At 38.3% G+C, this 20,621-nt stretch overlaps 1 pseudogene; it reads right to left on the minus strand.

The window, feature by feature from the left end:
- Nucleotides 1–373: 373 nt before the first annotated feature.
- Nucleotides 374–1,230, minus strand: LOC127425156 (uncharacterized; annotated as a pseudogene).
- Nucleotides 1,231–20,621: the final 19,391 nt, after the last annotated feature.

Here is a 20,621-nt window from a genome sequence, read left to right on the forward strand (position 1 = left end):
CCGCTTGGCTCCGAAGAACAAATCTGAATGAGTGGTTGCAAGCTGGCTGCTTTTATACCCATATGTCCAGAGGAGTGGCATGCAAATTCCAATCGCCAATTCTCATTGGCCTTTTCTCAAATATCAGAGGTATTTGGGGCTCCCAAGCATGACCCCTGGTGTCGCTACATCGACACAACGTCGAGTGAGTGACAGATAGGGAAATCTAGTTCAGTCGAGGCTTTATTCCTAACCAATTTAGCCACAGTAATGAATAAAAACCTAGGATTGTTGTGGTTAATTTCTATGAGTTTGCTAAAATATGCTGACCTGGCAACTTTTAGTGCCTGTCTGTAGTTACAGACACTATCCTTCCATGCACCGAGAAATACCTCTAATTTTGTATTCCTCCACTTGCGCTCCATTTTCCGAGCTGCTTTCTTGAGAAGACTGTATTTATATTTTCTGTTATTTCATCAAATTCTTCTAGACTTTGGGGCTTATTGAGTGTATGAGATAGATCTGGAAGATTATTAGTGAAGCTACCTTTAGTGGTTGAAAGAATAGTTCTACCTGAACAATAGCGTGGTGTAGATTGAGTAACATTAGCTGATCGCAGCATACAAGAGACGAGGTAATGATTTGAGATGTCAGTGCTCTGTGGAAGAATTTCTATAGTATCAACATTAACTCCATATGAAAGAATTAAATCTAGCTTATTATTATGGTGATGAGTTGGTCCTGTCACATTTTGTCTGATTCCAAGAGATCTGAGAATATCGATAAATGCTAATCCCAATGTGCCATTTTCATTATCTATGTGAATTTTGAAGTCACCAACAATTACAGTCTACAGTAATTACAAGATCTGATAAAAAATTTGCAAATTCACCAAGGAAATCAGAATAAGACCTGGGTGATCTATATACTGTAGCAAGGGCAAAAGACGACAGAGATTTTTTATTTATATCTGAAAGAGTCACATTAAGCATTATTAGTTCAAAAGACTTAAATTTATATCCTGTCCTCTGAGTAGCACCTTAATCTTCACTGTAAATTGTAGCAACACTTCTTCCTCGACCCTTCAGACGAGGCTCATGTTTATAACAATAACTTGGGGGGAGTAGATTCATTTCAACTAATATATTCATCTGGTTTAAGCCAGGTTTTGGTCAAACAGAGTGCATCCAAACTATGATCTGTAATAATTTCATTTACAAGTAGTGCTTTGGTAGAAAGAGATCTAATGTTTAGTAGCCCTACCTTCATATGATGTTTATCTTTAATTTGTTTTTGTTTTTTCAAGTTTGACCTTAATCAAATTTTTTTCTAAATGATTTAGTGAGAGTTTTGTGTTTGGTAGTTTGGGGAACAGACATCTCTATGAGATATCTTGGTGATACAGTCTCTATGTGTTGTAGTTTATGTGACCTGTGTGACGTCTCAAGGCAGCTAGCAGATGTTCAGATTAACCAGTTTGTCTGCTTCCTGACCTGGGCCCCAGTTAGTCAGATACTATCATTATTAAGACTATGAGCCAAATTACTAGAGAGGAGAGCGGCACCTTCCCTGGAGGGATGGAGTCCGTCTCTCTTTAGCAGGTCAGGTCTACCCCAAAAACTCTTCCAATTATCTATAAATCCTATGCTATTCTCCGGACACTACTCAGACATCCAGCCATTCAGTGACACTAATCTACTAGAAACCTCGTCACCACGATGAGCAGGGAGGGGGCCAGAGCATATTACAGTGTCTGACATCATTTTTACAAGTTCACACACCTCTTTAACATTATCTGTAGTGATCTCCGACTGGCGAAGCCAGACATCATTAGTGCCGACATGAATAACAATTTTAGAAAATCTGCATTTAGCATTAGCAAGCACTTGTAAATTTGATCTGATATCAGACGTTCGAACCCTGGAAATGCATTTAACTTTGGTGGCTGGAGTCTCTATTTCCACGTTCCTTACAATAGAATCACCAATTATTAGGGCTCTTTCAACATGATTCTCAGTGGGTACATCACTGAGTGGGGAGAATTGATTGGAAACACTAACAGGAACAGGAGAGTGGTGTTGCATTGCTGAGCGAGTATGCCGCCGAGACGTCACCCAAACGCCCTGCTGCAGGGGGTCTAGAGCCAGAACCAAAGTGTGTGTGTTGCTCGTTGTACTACCCCCATCCGAAACAGTATCTACTGGCTTCTCTTTCTCACTGACCTCCACTAGCGTTTGGATGTGTGTCTCCCTGCTCAGCAGTTAAGGCTCTGGGTTACTGACCAGAAGGTCATGGGTTCAAGCCCCAGCACTGCCAAGATACCACTGTTGGGCCCTTGAGCAAGGCCCTTGACCCTATCTGCTCCCGTATCATGGTTGATACCCTGCACTCTGACCCCAGCTTAGCTGGGATATATGGAAACAAATAAATTTCACTGCATATATGCATAAATGTATGTATAATGTGTGACCAAAATAAAGGCTTCTTCTCTAACTCATTAACCTTCCCCATCAGCCTGACTAATTCCTTACACTTATCACATGTGCATCCCTCACTGTTGATGGAAGAAGCTATCATAAACATGTGACATTCAATGCAAGAAATAACATGAGCCAATGCTATGACTTTCTGCAATTGTTTGTTGTTGTTGGTTGTCCCTGAGCAGTGAGGGCTTGAGATCGATGTGAATCCCTCACGCAATTGTTTGTTGTTATGGTTGTTCTTGATAAGCAGTGCTTTGAGATCGATGCAATAATCCGTGTAACACAGAGGATAAAAACGGGTGTGTGCTGTAAACGCAGTTTAATCGCGATAAAAACAGAAAGCGGATGCATGCTGAAAATGCATGCAGTTGAATCGCGATGAGAATAATATGGAGGAACCCGATGCGCACTGAAAAATGGCAGATGTTAATTATTAAAAGCTGAAAACTGTTAGATAAGCGATGTTAAAAAAAGCTAGCAGGCTACAAACACAGACTTGAACTAGGCGCCAGCAGCAACAGGTAAAATACACACAGATGAATCAGTAGAAAAGTGGAAAAACCCGAAACACGTGGTAAAATGACAAAGGATAAAACGATGAACATATGAGAATAAGATAAGCAATGCTAAGCAGGCTAGCAGGCTACAAACACTCGTGCAGTGTGCCATCAGCAACAGGAAAAGGAAGGAACAACATTGAAGGAATAGTTCACCCAAAAATGAAAATTCTGTTATTATTTACTCACCTTTATGTCGTTACAATCCAGTATGTGGAACGCAAAAGGAGAATGTTTGAAGAATCTTCAAACATTGAAGAAAGGTGAAGAAGATGGTCACTTTTGAACGGGAACAGTACAAGTGTAACTTTTTGATCGAATCAACTCCAAATTCATTGTGTGTTCAGATATCAAATGGACGAAAAGTCACCAAGTCTCGTACCCGTCAGATAAAGGAAACCAGTTTTATTGAAGAAACAAAATTGATTTCGGTCAAAAATGACCAAACAGTGCATGAGGTTTAAGATGTTAGAGAGAATTAGTCATCTTCTCTAGCACTTTGAAAAGAGCCCAGAATCTCTCTTGTTTTGAGGTTTGTTGACTTGGTGACAAATGTTCTGATTTGTCCATTCATTTACTTCATGTTTCCATTTGTGAACAAGCTTCAAGCTTGTTTCTAATGTTGGCAATGTGGTTTGCAATGGATTGCCTCAGTAGATAAAAAGATTAGCTTTTCTTTGAAACCCTTTTCTATCCCTTCAAGTACCCATCCATTTCTAGGCATGCACAGAATCCAGTCAACTGCTCTATCTTGTGACTTTAATTTTATCTGCTCGTCAATCATAACTTGCAGACAGTGCCGTGCCCAAACCTCAGCACGGGTAGGGACGGAAGGATAAAAAAGGACAGTTTTTAATTTTTTAATTAGTACTCATATATTATTATTTCTTTGCTTTTACGGTATTTTAGCATTTTCTTTTATTATATACATATCCTATTTTTTCCATTATTTCCTTCATCACAAGTAATAGCCTATTCTGTTATCTTTCTCACTAAATGTACCATGGTATTACAATGTTTTTTAGACATGGTCCATGGTAATTGTCATGTGTATTTTGTTGATTCATGTTTTTCATGTCTTTTATTTTGAAAAGTTTAGTTCCTGTTTCATGTCATGTGGTTCCCTTGTCATTTGATTTCATGTTTCCCTCCAGGTTCATGTGTCTTGTTTTCATTGGTTTATTGTTTGATTATCTTGTTATCAGTTCTGTCTGTTCATTGGTTCCCTCATCTTTGTTTTACCCCTTGTCCATGTATTTAAGCCCACATGTTTACCATTGTCCTTTGTCAGGTGTTGTGTTTGTGTAGCGTATTCCAAGTCAAGTCAAGTCGGTTATGTTTGTTATGGTTTGGATATCACTTATGTAAATAAACTGCACTTGGGTTCATCTTTACTTCGTCTTCATCGTCATTGCCAGCACCAGCGTTACAGTAATGCCATATTTCTGACATGTGCTATAGTAAAACTATGGTATTTTTTGAAGTTCCTCAGAGTACTATGAAAACATCATGATATATGAATATAATAATCATTCAGTAGCATGGTATTACCCTGGTAACGCCACACTGCTTCAAAGTGTTAATGTTTTTCTTGTCTCCTCGCTCTTCTCTTCACTTTCTCTCTCTCTGCTCCCCCAACTCATCCTGTCATCTCTTCTGCTTCTTCTCTGACCTCATCATCCCCTCTATAGAAATGATACTTTCTATAGTACTTTCACTATATTTCCTTTCATATTAATGTAATGTTATTAAACTATATTCTGCTATTAATATGTAGGACCTTACAGCAGTAATATGGCAGACCTATGTTGCAAAAAATGTTTTGCTTGTGCAAAAAATGGTAATTCTATGGTACTTAAAAGTGATTAGTCTAATGGCTTATTCGTTTTAAAAAACAGTAAACTGACTTTGACTGAATCAAACAGCTCCTTCAGTTTATGACAATATTCTACAACAGACGCATTGAATTTCTATCTAGACTAAAAGTGGTTTGACCGCTCCCATTATTTTTAATAAAGCTGTCTACACTGCACGTGTGCGATGTCGGAAATGCAGTAGCAATAGAGTATTATTTTTTTGATGAACTTGCACTACTATACTGTACATAGAGTGGACTTTTTATCTGACCTGTTACTCATCTGAGTAACTTCGATGATCCCAGGGGCGAATTCTCAACTACATTGTTGCACCCTTGAAGGGCACTGCGGGAAGGAGGCGCTATTTGAAGGGTTGTTCCAAATGAAAGTGAGAAAATGAATCCTTCCTCGAAGGGCCCTGCTACAAGACTGTTAGCGCAGGTACATTCGTACAGTAATGGTTCCATATTCCTTCCAGAGTACCTACTTCAAAGGCTCAACCCTTAGGAGTGAGTATGGCATTGGGATGATCACTTTCGATAGGAATTCGCCGCGATCTGCTGTAGCGTATGCCATCAAATTTTATTTAATGCTTCCATGATTTACAATGAAATCTCACATTGACACATTATAACTGTTATTGTGAGATGATTAATAAGAGATTTGAATTTTTTATTTTATAATATTATGTTTATTATTAAAATGGCCTACTTTTTTCTTCACAATCAGAAGGACATCTTTAGATTTGTGAGTGAAAGGGGCAGCGCCCCTGCTGCCCCCCTTCTATGCACGCCACTGCTTACAGACCATAACTTTTAGTCAATACAGACCACATGAGAGGTTGCAGTTACTGTCTCATTAAAGTTATGGTTGCCACAAATACTCCTTTTGTAGCCTGTCATAAAGTCAGCCTCTCCTCTGGCTGTAACTCAAGTTACTAAAACACTGTAAGTTTCATTTCCCCTTTAATACAGATTTATTTGTATTTTTTATAAAAAAATAAATAAAAAAAAATGTTTTATTTAAGTGTAAGGTTACGTTTTGAGTAGGTGCAGATGTTTCTGGATCATTGCAAAAGAGGGAGTTCCAGTTAAGAAGGTAGCAGCATTGTAACGATGGAAGTTGGGCTAGTTCTGGGTGTCTGAATGGGTTTTATTGAAAAGGAAATCTGTCAGAGCCTGATAAAAGAGAATGGGCTCCTGGACATGAAGAATGGGTCAGAGAGTTCATTCTGAAAAGACTGCCTTTTCATCACTGCATGACTCATTCTTTGTGTGTGTGTTTGCATAGTTTTCAAATCTCTAAGCAATGTACGTCCAGAGTCTTTACTACATTTATTAAAGTGTGAGAGATAGCATTTATGGTAATACAACAGTGTGTGTGCTTATAGATTGTCCTGGTGCTCAATAAGTTAAAATCTAGACACTGTGTGTAAGTGGTTTTGAAAGAGAAGCATAGTGCAATTGTGTGTTTGAAAGAGTGAGTGTGTGTTCTGGCTCACTGAAGTATAGTGCCCTCTTACCTCACCGTTCAGGCATCCCTGTGCGGAGCAGAGCAGTGTGTGAACAGAAAGAGAGAAAGTCTCACAGTAAGGGTATTCATATACGCAAACTCCCCTGCTACACTCCTAGCATTAACAAAAGAGAGGGAGGGAGGTGGAAAAATGAGAAAGAGGCACATAGGATCACACTGAGACTGTGAAGGCTTAAACATAAAACATTAAACAAAACAAAACAAATAATATTAATTTTATGAATGAAGCAAAAGTATGTGTGAATTAAGTCCAGTTTGGTTAGTAAATGTGTAAAATAATTATCCAGCTGCTTAGTGCCTTGAAGGGTGTTGGCATTCGCAGTACTGCTCAAAAGTGAATGCCCCTTGATTCTTTCCCTTCATATGTGTATTGGAACCTGACCCTCTAGATCTTAAACACACGCTCTTCTCATGTCTGTTCCCCTTTGCCATTCTCTTCAACCACCATAAGTCTCTCCTCCCAGCCCCCCATCCATCAAAACTAACCAATCCTGCTCCTTTGGACACTGCTTAGTGACCGTCTTTCTCCCTCCCTTTTCCCTCATGCCAAGTAGGATTCCTAGAGTTCCAGATGTGGCGCTGCGTCCTTCGCAGGCCCCTTAGCAGGGCCCTCTCTTTCGTATCGGGTGGCCTGGTTCACCGTGTCCTCAGACAACCCGAGTTGAGCATAGGAAAGGGGCCACGATCTGGGGGAGGCCCACCTCAGCCTCAGTTTGTGCTCTACAGCGCTTACCACTCTCCCTCAAAGCAGTCACAATGAAGTGTAGGGCCTCTGACGTTAACACAACCTTATTGGGAGATAATGAGAAGTTTTTGGAAAAGAATGTCGGGATGTCTGCAGTGTAACAGATCATTTTTATCTACAACACAGTTATCAATTTAGAAAAAAAAAAAGAGAACTTAATGTAGACAAACCTTTAAACCCACAATACACTCACATATTTACATATTAAGCTACCTTATTTTAAATGCCTCTGTGTTGTTTACTTATTGTATTTACATTTAATATTGATACTACCACAGAGCCAGAGTGTTTACAATTATCAGGGAAATCAACCTAAGAATGGCTTACTAGTTTTAACTTAGAAAAAATGACACACATCACTTTTTAAAGTAATTGTTCACCCAAAAATTATAATTCTCTCATCATTTACTAACCCATATACTGTCTCAGACTTGTATGACTTTCTATCTTCTCTGGAACACAAACAAAGTATTTTCAAGGATATATGATGTGTAAATATGCATACAATGCAAGTCAACTTGGTCCAAAACTTTCAAGCTCCAAAAAGACCATAAAGGCGGCATAAAGGTAATTCATACTTCTCAAGTGATTTAATCCTGAAGTCTTCTGTCTTCTGAAGCGATATGATCATTTTTGATGAGAAACAGACCAAAATGTAACCCCTTATTCACTATAAATCTTGACATTTACAGTCTCATTAGTGCGCTCATGAAAGAAGCTTGAATACACTTACTTGCTCTTGACGCATGCGCAAAGCATGTGTATAGTGTACAGCATGTGTACATTTGCAAAGCTTTAAGGCGGAAATATACTGTTTGCAAGCACTTCAAGCTATGCCAGCCCGATTTCGTGAGTTGTTGCATTGCAAAATGTTTCAGACCACAATTCATAACACAACGCAAGTAAGAATTTACATGCTGCATTTTCAACGTTGCCTCAAAGGGCGCAATATTGGACATTAGTGTGAACTGTCTGCTTCTACTGTAAGTTTTCTCTTTCAAGCTAACTACTGTCATGGCAGAGCAACAGTTATAAGAGAATATTGCTGAGAAAGTATGTTGAAATCAATGTATTAATAGCTACTTATCTAAATAATAACACATCAAGTTTTATGGCACACACTTTTGAAGGTAACTCTATCACTCCTTTGAGTGCTGAGGTTTGTTACTTCCACCGTAATGCAAGAATGCACGTTAGAAATGTTTATCCAGACCACACGTTGGCAATGTGTTGGCCAAGTACTAGCATTTGTGTATGCACCCTTATGTAAAGTATTGTATGTTTCTGGCCTTACTCATGTTTTATTCTGCAGAAATTGTGCAGTGCACATGCAGTGCAGTATATGTGATTATAAGTGTTAGAGCTAGATAAAGTAAGAGAGCCTGATGGGTAGTCAATCATCCTGCTACATCAATAACTTACCAGACTAGCCATCACATGATCAATTAGCTCATTTTTGATTGGAGGAGAAAGAGCAAAATGCAATGTTAAACTAAATTAAGTGCCTTATAGGACGTTCAGAACATGTTTTGAACCAAACACCATGTGGTGTAACCACGGGTAGATGCTTAGACACCGCTTCACACTTGTGAGTCAGCAAATTTAACAATCTAACAAATTCCAAAGTTCCCAATTAGTGAATCGGTATGATTTTTATGTGTGCATGTGAGTCTGTGTCTATGTGAGATGGCACTCAGTATTCAGACCACACTGCAGACAGTCTCAGCAGCATAATGGGAGGTTGACTGTAGAGGAGGGGAGGCAATGAATGAGGGCTGAAGGAGGGAGGGAAAGGGGTAACGGACGTGGCGGTGCTCCAGAATCAATTGGCAGTGTAATGAGATGGCACGACGCCAGGTAACCATGGCGCTGCCCCCACCACTCTCCTCCGGAGTAAATTAAAGAGGAAAAGAGCGAGCGAGTGCATGCAGAGAAAGTGAGTTAGTTCCTGAGAGTGACACAGAGAGAGAGAAGGATGAGACAGAGACGCAGACAAAGAGGAAGAAAGAAAGAAAGAAAGAGAAAGAAAGGTGAAGCACTTGGAAAGGGTAGTTAAAGTGTTGTAGAAATGGTAAAGAGAAGGAAATAAATGCTACGCGAAGAGGAAACAACAGAACTGGAGAGAGAATGAGAGAGAGAGGCACTTACATCAGACAATGAGCATTCCTCAACTCTTTTTCTCCCAAATCTGTGCTGAACTCAAGCCTCTGCACTAAAGAGAGAGGGCAGAAGGGAGGCCAAAGTTTGAGGCCAGAGGGGATTTTATATTATTATTAAAATTTACTGAGACATCTTTTTTATGGCCTCTGGAAGAGGAACTGGCATGAGATGAATTAGTAGATTGTGTCCCCTTGAGTCCCAGCAACCCTCTACTCCGCTCACTCTCTCTATTACCCCATTCTCTCTCGTCTCTCTTGTTTTCTATTCATTTTAATTCAGGGTGTGTTATTTATTGCCAAAGCACAGGTTTCTTATAAAATCATAGTTATGAATTGCACACAATTGTGCAATAATAGTGTCATTGGTGGTAACAGAAAAAAGATAAAAGATCATTGAATAAAAGCAGTAGGAAAGAAAGAACAGAAATTCTGAAAATCACAGTCTGCAATTTCTCAGACTGCTGTTGCGTAGACTGATTTCAGAATTTAATGAAGATGTAACAGAAAGGCTTTTCCTCCAGCTACAGTGGTTTCAAAGATACATGTATGTCTGTTGAATAATGCACTCCATGAGTTCTTCCTCAAGATCCTTTTCAAATATTCACCACAGTATGCAAACCCTTTCCTACTTTCCTTTAGCCCACGCCATATATCTAAACATTCAGCACCCCCCACCCATCTCCACTTTTTGAAATATCCTTCCCATCCTCTCTTTATTCATCTCTTTCTCTGTCAGTGCTTTGCTGATTTTCTGCTTGGATGAGAGGCATCAGTCAGTTTGATTTCACTGAGACAGTATACATTTCTTCATCAGCCCCTCTCTCTCTTCTCCTGCCGAGGGGCTGAGATGTGTTAATTCTGTGTAGTTGGCTGCGTTGCTCATCTGATTAGCAAGCGTGTGTGATGTTACTGGAAATGAATTGAAATTAAAGCTTGATTAATATCGTAATTAGACACCCAACCCCCCCCACCGGCCCTTCCTAAGCAGGTTTCTGGCTGTTTTCTTTCTTTGTCTCCCTCTTTTTTTATGTCTCTTTAGCCACCTGCCTGCCCTAGTCTAATGGGGATTTAACTGTTTATGCCATTATGGAAGATTAATATATTTTGATGTCTATAGATACAGTTGTGCTCAAAAGTTTGCATACCCTTGGAGAATTGGTAATATATGTACCATTTTTAAAGAAAACATGAGTGAGCAGGCAAAACACATTTCTTTTATTTCTTATGGGATTCATATTTAACTGTAGGTTATAACAGAACGACACAATCATAAAACAAAACATGGCAACAAAGAAAAAAATGAAATGACCCCTGTTCAAAAGTCTGCATGCCCTTAGATCTTAATACTGTGTATTGCCCCCTTTTGCATCAATGACAGCGTGCAGTCTTTTGTAATAGTTGTTTATGAGGCCCCAGATTCTTGCAGGTGGTATAGTTGCCCATTCGTCTTAGCAAAATGCCTCCTAGTCATGCAAAGTCTTTGGTCGTCTTGCATGAACCGTACGTTTGAGATCTCCCCAGAGTGGCTCGATGATATTAAGGTCAGGAGACTGTGATGGCCACTCCAGAACCTTCACCTTTTTCTGCTGTAACCACTGGAGGGTCAACTTGGCCTTGTGCTTAGGGTCATTGTCATGCTGGAAAGTCCAAGAGCGTCCCATGCGCAGCTTTCGTGCAGAAGAATGCAAATTGTCTGCCAGTATTTTCTGATAACATGCTGCATTCATCTTGCCATCAATTTTCACAAGATTCCCCGTACCTTTAGAGCTCACACACCCCCAAAACATCAGTGAGCCACCACCATGCTTCACAGTGGGGATGGTATTCTTTTCACTATAGGCCTTGTTGAGCCCTCTCCAAACATAGCGCTTATGGTTGTGACCATAAAGCTCTATTTTGGTCTCATCGCTCCAAATTACAGTGTGCCAGAAGCTGCGAGGCGTGTCAAGGTGTTGTCGGGCATATTGTAACCAGGCTTTTTTGTGGCATTGGTGCAGTAAAGGCTTCTTTCTGGCAACTCGACCATGCAGCTCATTTTTGTTCAAGTATAAATATTGTGCTCCTTGAAACAACCACACCGTCTTTTTCCAGAGCAGCCTGTATTTCTCCTGAGGTTACCTGTGGGTTTTTCTTTGTATCCCGAACAATTCTTCTGGCAGTTGTGGCTGAAATCTTTCTTGGTCTATTGACCTTGGCTTGGTATCAAGAGATCCCTGAATTTTCCACTTCTTAATAAGTGATTGAACAGTACTGACTGGCATTTTCAAGGCTTTGGATATCTTTTTATATCCTTTTCCATCTTTATAAAGTTCCATTACCTTGTTATGCAGGTCTTTTGACAGTTCTTTTTTGCTCCCCATGGCTCAGTATCTAGCCTGCTCAGTGCATCCATGTGAGAGCTAACAAACTCATTGACTATTTATACACAGACACTAATTGCAATTTAAAAAGCCACAGGTGTTGGAAATTAACCTTTAATTGCCATTTAAACCTGTGTGTGTCACCTTGTGTGTCTGTAACAAGGCCAAACATTCAAGGGTATGTACACTTTTGATCAGGGCCATTTGGGGGATTTCTGTTATCATTATGATTTAAAAAGGAGCCAAACAACTTTGTGATAATAAATGGCTTAATGTGATCACTATCCTTAAATAAAAGTTTTTTTTTTTTTTTTTTTTTTTGCATGATCAGTCATATTTTCAAAATCAATGCCAAAATTTCACAATTTCTGCCAGGGTATGCAAACTTTTGAGCACATTTGTATTAAGCAAATATTGTGTAATATTATCTATTATATTAAATAATCATGAAGAGAGAGTATTTAACCCTTAAATCTAACACAACTAGAGATGTAGGCAGAATGTTAAAGACTGACAACCTCTGTCCCCTTTCACTGTCATTGCTTCTTTTCCACCTCCATACAATGAAAGTGGATGGTGACTGAGGCTGTTATTCTGCCCAACATCTCCTTTTGTGGTACACGTAAGAAAGAAAATCATATGGGTTTGGAACAACATGGGGGAGAATGAATTAATGACAGATTTTTAAATTTTTGGTGAACTAAACCTTTTAATGAAAGTCATGGTGAGGTTAAGTTTCATGCACTACAGTGCAGTTCACAAATTCTGTTAAAACCGGCACTCCGCTTTTCCTTATGGAATATTGTATTTACCTTATAACGCCCACCATGAGTAACTGTATAGTGTTTGTGAACGAATTTTAATGCCATCTCTCCTATGGGTTTATTACAGAAGAGGCAATAATGTTTAATGGCTCTAATCTGATCAATGCTGCATCATCTTTGTTGTTGATTGAATTTTGTGTCAGTTACACAGTATTATAGTGCACCATTGGTATGAAATGTACCTGGTGTTCATTGACCAATGATCATGCTCAGGTACTGCAGTGAAAATGTGATGTGATTAGTGGTTTATGACTTTAAAGTAAGGGATCTCTAAAGCGGCAGCCATTGAAGCAATGCATCCTGGGAGTGAAAGACGATGACAACACTGTGTATTTGAGAGGTACTGTAGATGAACAGGGAGGACTGGAGTCTGGGTGCCTCAGTAGTGTATGAGGAGAATGTCAGAAACAGAGAAACTGAGATTAAGAAATACTAAAAGAAAGAGAAAGAAAGAAAAGCAGTGTGTACTCACTCTTTATAGACCTTTATTAAGCATAAAAGGTGATGAGAGCAGCTAAAAGCAGGAAAAAATAACCTGTAAACAATTCTACAAGCCATGGTGCATCTTTATTAATTTCCATAACCATTATTAAAAGGTAAAATAAATACGTTCAAGTTTTTTAATTAAACCTTTTAAATAAAAGCTGCCATTTTCCAAGTATACTGAAAGCGCAGAAAGAATCATTGGACTTTTCAATCAATGGGCTTTTTTTTTTTTTTGCTGCAGAAGATCTGAAATTTAGATGAATGTCTTGTCTTGGAAACTGGGCTTTTTATTTGACTAAATATAAATGTTGATCTTTTATACTCAGCTAGTTTCCTACTGTGAATGTTAATAACAAAGGCTTAGCTGATTTTTTATTTTTGCTCTTAAAAGAACATCTGTTATTTGGTAAGAAGTACATAATTCAAGCAAGGGCATTTGATGAATGCATAATTAAAATTTATTTGTTTAATTGTCCATTTAATTGTTTGCTCTCTACCTAATTGTGCATTAATTTATTTCATTGTCTCTCATAAATAAATAACCAGCATAATAATTTCAGAAACGTGCAAAAGAAGAAACTACACCTTCAATACTTCCTTAATATTTTTTCAAACAAAAAAATGCATCTGTTGGCAGACAAGGCCAGAAAGGGACAGAGAGATGGTGTGAGATAGACAGGAGACAGGATGACTGCAAAAACAATTTCCCTCTTCATAAAACAGATGCTGCATGTCATTTGCTTGACAGGTTTTAATGACTCAAGTGGTCATCAGCAGTGTTGGGTAGCGTTACTTTTAAAAGTAACACGTTAGAATATTGTGTTACTCCTTAAAAAATTAACTAAATTATTAAAAAGTTACTTTTTATGGAAAGTAGAGCATTACGTTACTTTTGCATTACTTTTTTCTCACAGCCACTTTCTCTTCTGCTGTGCTATGCATTCCATACAAATAAGCCATGCATTGCATATAAGAGACATTACAGGTCATGATAGCTACTGTACAACACTCATGTCAAAACTACATAGTAAACAAACAGATATTTAGAAAGTAGGTCTTCAAGTCATATTTATAATAAAGAATCAATAACATGAATATACATGATTTGTTTTTCCATCGACATGCCAGCCAATTTGAATAATGAAGAATAACTGTTGTCTTACCTTAAGCAGCAAAGTCCAACACTTGAACCTGCATCATATACGTCATCATATGCTGTGCCCATTGACAATGCCAGAGACCACTTGAGATGTTTTTCAAAAGTCAGGATAAAATGAAGTGGGGGAATGCCAGCCTAACATGTTCAAGGAATGTGTCTGTTAATAAAATAATATTTTTCACTTAAGTCATCTCAGTGCACGCTTGTTTTGAGTAGGGATGTGCGAGACTAGTCGACTAAATGGTTCTTATGCTGCTAGTCGACACTGGAATTACTGGTCGGTTAATATTTCCCCCCATTAAACTGATAATAATTTTTACACATTTACGTTTGGCTTTATATTTTTACAGAGGCTGCACTTAAATTACTGTCATATTAATGTTACATATTTTAAATAGAATTAATAATACAAATATTATTTAAAAAAGAGGATATCTGGAGCAGATACAGAGTTTAATTTCACCTCAGGCTGCGCGTGCTTCTTCCCGCTCTCATTCGCGGCGCGTGCAGGAAAATGTCCTCTCGCTAGACAAGCAAAGTCAGCAAAGTAGTTATGAAATCACTTCGGTGGTGGTGCGGGAATCGGCTTTCCAAATGTTTGAAAGTCCCTATGGATGTTTTCACATTTGAGTCTTCTTTACATCTGTGAATGCTTGTACGTTATTTTTCCACTGAGCAGGCTTTTTCAAGTGCAGGATAATCGCCTCAGGTGAGTCAAGTCCTGTCTTTCACCGGACCATGTCGACGGGTTAATTTTACTCATCAAAAAATGTATGCTTTTGAGTAAGTAGCCTAGAAAATAACTGTTTTAGACTAGGTATGCAATTTTTTAATCTGCTGATTAAGAAGGCTATTTTCAATGAGGTGCCGACTGTTTAATGGGTTAAACTATCTTTTATTCTGTGTGCACGTCATGTTTAGAATACATTAGGTTTATTACAGACTACATCACAGGCCTATTTTTTCTATCCTATAGCTACTTTTTTCTTTTTCTTTTTTTTTTTTATATGTTAAGTAACTTTTACTTGGTGGTTTCCGTTTAGAACAGGCTTTTATGGTTGTTCCATTGATCCTGCACTATTCATTCAATTGTTTTCAATAAATATGTCTATTAAATATTCGCTAATGTTGATTCAGTGAATACATGTCATGTTCTATATTTAATGTACAATGATCATAATTCAAGGTGAGCACGTCGCAGATAAATGCCCCTTTTCAGTATAATTTAGCATCGGATATGGAATAGATTAAGTATTTTAAATGGGACGCATAAACATTTTTTTTGTCTTTTTTTTTTTTTTTTTACTGTTTTCTGAAGGTTGGTTTCTCGTTAGACTAGTCGACTAGTCGGTTACAAAACATCCGTTTAAACGAAGGTCAAATTAGTCGTAGCACACATCCCTAGCTTTGAGTTGATCCATGGTGCGTACAGACGCCACTGGTTGATTGCACACAAAAACAAAAATGATTTGTTTCATTAATCAAACTACTTGTTTATTATAAAACAAAAATGTAGAATCTTTTTAGAAACTAAGACATTTTCTCTGCATATACAATCGATGTTGAACGCTGCTCGGAGCCACTGATCTAAAGTCAGCTTTTCTCATCCCATTCACCCAGTTATGGAGAGCTGTAACACGGAGCAGTTCGGCTGCATAAGTCCATGAATTAAGCGAGTATTTCACCCTGTGTATCATGTTGTGGCCAGTGGAAGGCTAGATTTATAATCCCTCTGCCTAAACATGTTTACTGATTTTTTTAATGCAGTGTGTACAGTACTGTGCAAAAGTTTTAGGCACTTGTGAAAATGTTGCATAGTAAGGATGTCTTCAAAAATAATGATATAAATAGTTTTCATTTATCATTTAATGTCATACAAGTCCAGTAAACATAAAAAAAGCTCAATCAATATTCCGTGTGACCACCTTTGCCTTTAAAACAGAACCAATTCTCTTAGGTACACCTGGACACAGTTTTTCTTGTTTTTTGGCAGATAGGATGCTCCAAGCTTCTTGGAGAATTTGTCACAGTTCTTTTATCTATTTAGGCTGTCTAAATTGCTTCTGTCTCTTTATGTAATCACAGACTGACACGATGTTCAGTGGGGGGTTTTGTGAGGGCCATGACATCTGTTGCAGGGCTCCCTGTTCTTCTATTCTAATCTTTTCTATTTGCAAATGTAATGTTTGGGAGGCCAACATTTACATTTCCTATTGACACACTAAAGCTGAAGATAAAAATAACCATCTTAAGACAAATGTTTTTGTGAAACATCTTATGTGACTAAGACTTTTGCACAGTACTGTATTTACACATGAATCATTCATATTTCACTCAACTGAATGTTGAATGTAAAATGCTTTAAAGCAGAGCAGTTTGAATGCAAACTGATCCTAGGGCAGTGGTTATGGCAGCTTTAAAACAATTTGGATGCACAAACAATCAGTGATCATTCCACATTGTATGTAACTTTAATCATGCCGTGGCCATGGGAAGACTTCTCCCGGCTTATGCCTTTGCTATATTATACCACGAAAATGTGTGTTTACACAATTTTAAATGCAGCGTGGAATCAATCTAAAAAAAATCATAGTTTCACTTACCACTTTCACTTATGAGGACACATTTCTTAACTCTTGGTTTGATTGTCATGACAAAGGCAAATTTATGACGGCTGCTCAAGTAAACTCCAGCGCACAACAAATCCACCGCTGCAAATGATGAGTACAACTGGATTCCGCTGAAGCATTCAGATATACATTCCTTTACCAGCAATATTTAGCAGTTTTTAAAACATAAATCTCAGGGTGGGCTAAAAGAAGACTTGTTGTGCTCTGCCCATTGCTGATAAGCATGGCTCATACTCTCTAGAACTGCAGTACCCATCATGTGCACACATACTACAATTTCATTGTCTATGCATCTCTGTTAGGCAAGCCTCATACACTTTTTAGAACTACAATGCCCATCATGCACTACGTCTCCTCGAAGTTTGCACACTTTTTTCTCGCAAAATTGGGAAATAAGTGTACAAAAGCAACAAGTTACTTTATTTAAAAAGTAACTCCGATATTATGGTCAATAAAATTATTGCATTACTTTACTCCTTACTTGAAAAAAAGTAACCTGATTATGTAATGCGCGTTACTTTTCATGCATTACCCCCAACACTGGTCACCAGTGTAGATGCTTATTTTTCTCATGAGCAGATTTATAATTTTTGTTCTTTATCGCTTAATCTCTGTCTCTTTTCCTTACTGTGTTTGTGCTGAGTGGGCGTTCTCTCATATATTGCTCTCTTTTGGCCTCAGAGGATTTGACTCCTTAGAATCATTGCCAAGACTCTTTCTTTGAACACCAATGAGACCTCATTGGTATGTCACCATAAACAAGACTCTGAGCCATTGAGCACAAAATGACATTGTTCTTCCCGTTGAAGCTAATAGTGCCCTTGTGGCATTTGTGCTTATGGGTTAGTGCTTAATACGTCTCAGACCTGACCTGTTTTTGGAAATGTAAACAGCCTTAAAGCTTTGCTAAATTAAAATGTATCCATAATGTTTGAGAATCAGAGCTTCACCACCTGTGAACTGGTAATAAGTAAAAAAGTGCACCTTATGTTCTAGCTGATCCGACCCTACAAAAAAATTACTTATTGTGGTGTAACGATGGGAAAGTAGGGTTAAAACTCCTGACCGGTTGTGCTAAAACATTTATGTTACATTTAAATTTCTATTTTTAGTAGACACTTTCTTACCAGAGCGATTTACAATACAGTGTACAATTTACATTAATGGCAAATACCAGGACAGGCAGCAGATACAGGTTGATTCAGTTATGAATATTATTAAATACTATTTTGGCTAGAATAAAAACATCATTAACGTACACTCACTGGCCACTTTATTAGGTACACCTGTACATCGACTTATTCATTCGATTATCTAATCAGCTAATCGTGTGGCTGCAGTGTAATGTATAAAATCAGGCAGATATGGGTCAGGAGCTTCAGTTAATGTTCACATCAACCATCAGAATGGTGAAAAAATTTTATCTTAGTGATTTAGACCATGGCATGATTGTTGGTGCCAGACGGGCTGGTTTGAGTATATCTGTAACTGCTGACCTCCTGGGTCAAGTACCGCTCACACTCACCGGTAAAAAAATTAGCTCAAATCCTTCTCTGTCATGAAATGTCTCTGTAGTATACTTGTTTCCGGGCACGTACACAGGGGGTGGCTTCATTGGCCCGAGCAACTGCCCCTTTGCCCACATAGGCTGAAGTGCCCCTCTGGGTGAAATATAGACTAGGCTATAGGCCGACATGTATTAAATTATCAAATACTTAGTAACGTACCCATCTGAAATGATATGATTGTATTGTTGTGTTTTAGTATATAAAATCTCGCTGTTTATTTTGTAATGGTTTACAACGGCTATTAGATAATCGGATCTACCAGACCTTCGTTATCATTTGTAATCAGTCAAATATTTCTCTGGTGGCGTAGAAACTCGCGCAAATTCATGCTTTTCAGATTAAACTGGGCCTGAGGGACACAACCGACCCAGAAAAACACAATCTTTTCAACTTTAAAAGTTGAAAGATAATCCCATTCTACCATATCAAACGCCTTTTCGGCGTCAAGTGAGATGGCAGCAACCGGAGTCTGATCATTCGCCACTGACCACATGATATTGATAAAATGCCTAGTGTTATCAGAAGAGCTGCGGCCCCAAATAAACCCCACCTGATCTATATGTATAAGAGATGCCATAACTTTACACAATGGGTGAGCCAGAATTTTTGACAATATTTTAATGTCTAGCTGGATCTTGGAAATTGGACGGTAACTTTTACACTCACTTGGATCTTTGTCCTTTTTAACTCTCAAACTGATCCAGGCTTGTGTCATGGTTGGCAGAAGCTTTCCATTCTTTACTGATTCCGTATAAACTTCTAGCAAAAGTGGAGCCAATTCTATAGCATAAAATCTAAAAAATTCTGCAGCAAAGCCATCTGGCCCCAGAGCCTTGCCTGTAGGCAAGGCCTTAATTACCTCACCAAGCTCCTCCAAGCTTATCTCAGAATCAAGAGAATTTTTTTGCTCAGTCGTTTAGGGAGTTCTAATGGTTCCACAAAGTTTCTAATGTCTTATTCAGTAGACGAAGATGGGGAACTATAAAGATCAAGATAGAATTCTTTAAAAGCATTATTAATATCAATGGCCGAGATAAAAATGTCATCACCAGCAGATTTCACTGAGGGAATGGTAGAAAAGGACTCTCTCTGTTTATATATCTAGCCAGAAGTTTTCCTGCTTTGTCCCCCGTGTCAAAGTATGACTGTCTTGCCCTGAATAGCCAAAACTAGTATTATATCTGTATATCTCAGACGACATTCAGTGCTTTTAATATTCCCTTCCAACTCCACGAGTTCTCGTGCTTTGGACATTTTGACACCCACAGAGGATACTGAGGACCAGTTGGTCTCCATATACACATTGATTTTAGCCTTTAACATTTGTTGGAATTCAAGATATTTCTAAAGGGATCATTAAAGCGCCAACTATATGATTTCATTTTCTCCATATGTGGTAACTCCTCTAAACTCACAAGGGCATGATCTGAGGCTAAAATGTTTCCAATTGAGCAAACCACAACAGATGAAATGAGGGACTTGGATATTAAAAAAAAAAATCTATTCTAGAATAGATCTTATGGACTGATGAAAAAAATGTATAGTCCCTACCAGATGGGTTCAAATGTCTCCAAATATCTGTAAGACCAAGAATTTTACACATCCTGTGAAGCGTCAATGTTGCTCTAGGGGGCTTACACACTTTTGCTTCACTATGATCAAGGACTGAATCCATCAATAGATTAAAGTCTCCTCCCAATATTATATCATGAGGGGTGCCAGTGGCTTGCAACATCCCATCAAGATCTATAAAAAACCCCTGATCATCAACGTTAGGTGTGTAAATATTAGCCAAAATCAACCTTTGCCCCTGAATTTTTGCTAAAACAATAATGACTCTTCCTAATTTATCTTTAATCTGTTTGAGACATTTGAATTGAAGATGCTTACTTATCAATGTACTGATTCCCTTGCTCTTACTTGAGCCAGCACTAAAGAAAATATGTCCACCCCATATCTTCCCAAATTTTTCAGCTTCCTGTGGGGAAAGATGCGTTTCTTGAAGAAACACTATCATATTTCTTATGTTTAAGAAGAGAAAAAACTTTCCTTCTTTTTATGGGGTGCCCCAACTCATTCACATTCCATGTGGAGAGAGACAATCCACTCATATTAACATTTGACATTTTGAAATATTAGAAAAAATAGATTGTGTGTCAAAAACAAGATTATAAAGACCACTTTCCAACATTAGCGCAACAATCAAATCCCTAACTTCCCCCCAACCAAACAGAAAAAAGAAAAACGTGTGCATTAACCCCGCACGTGACAGCACCAACCGG

This window comes from Myxocyprinus asiaticus, chromosome 3, assembly GCF_019703515.2.
Source record: "Myxocyprinus asiaticus isolate MX2 ecotype Aquarium Trade chromosome 3, UBuf_Myxa_2, whole genome shotgun sequence".
NCBI classification, from domain to species: Eukaryota; Metazoa; Chordata; class Actinopteri; order Cypriniformes; family Catostomidae; genus Myxocyprinus; species Myxocyprinus asiaticus.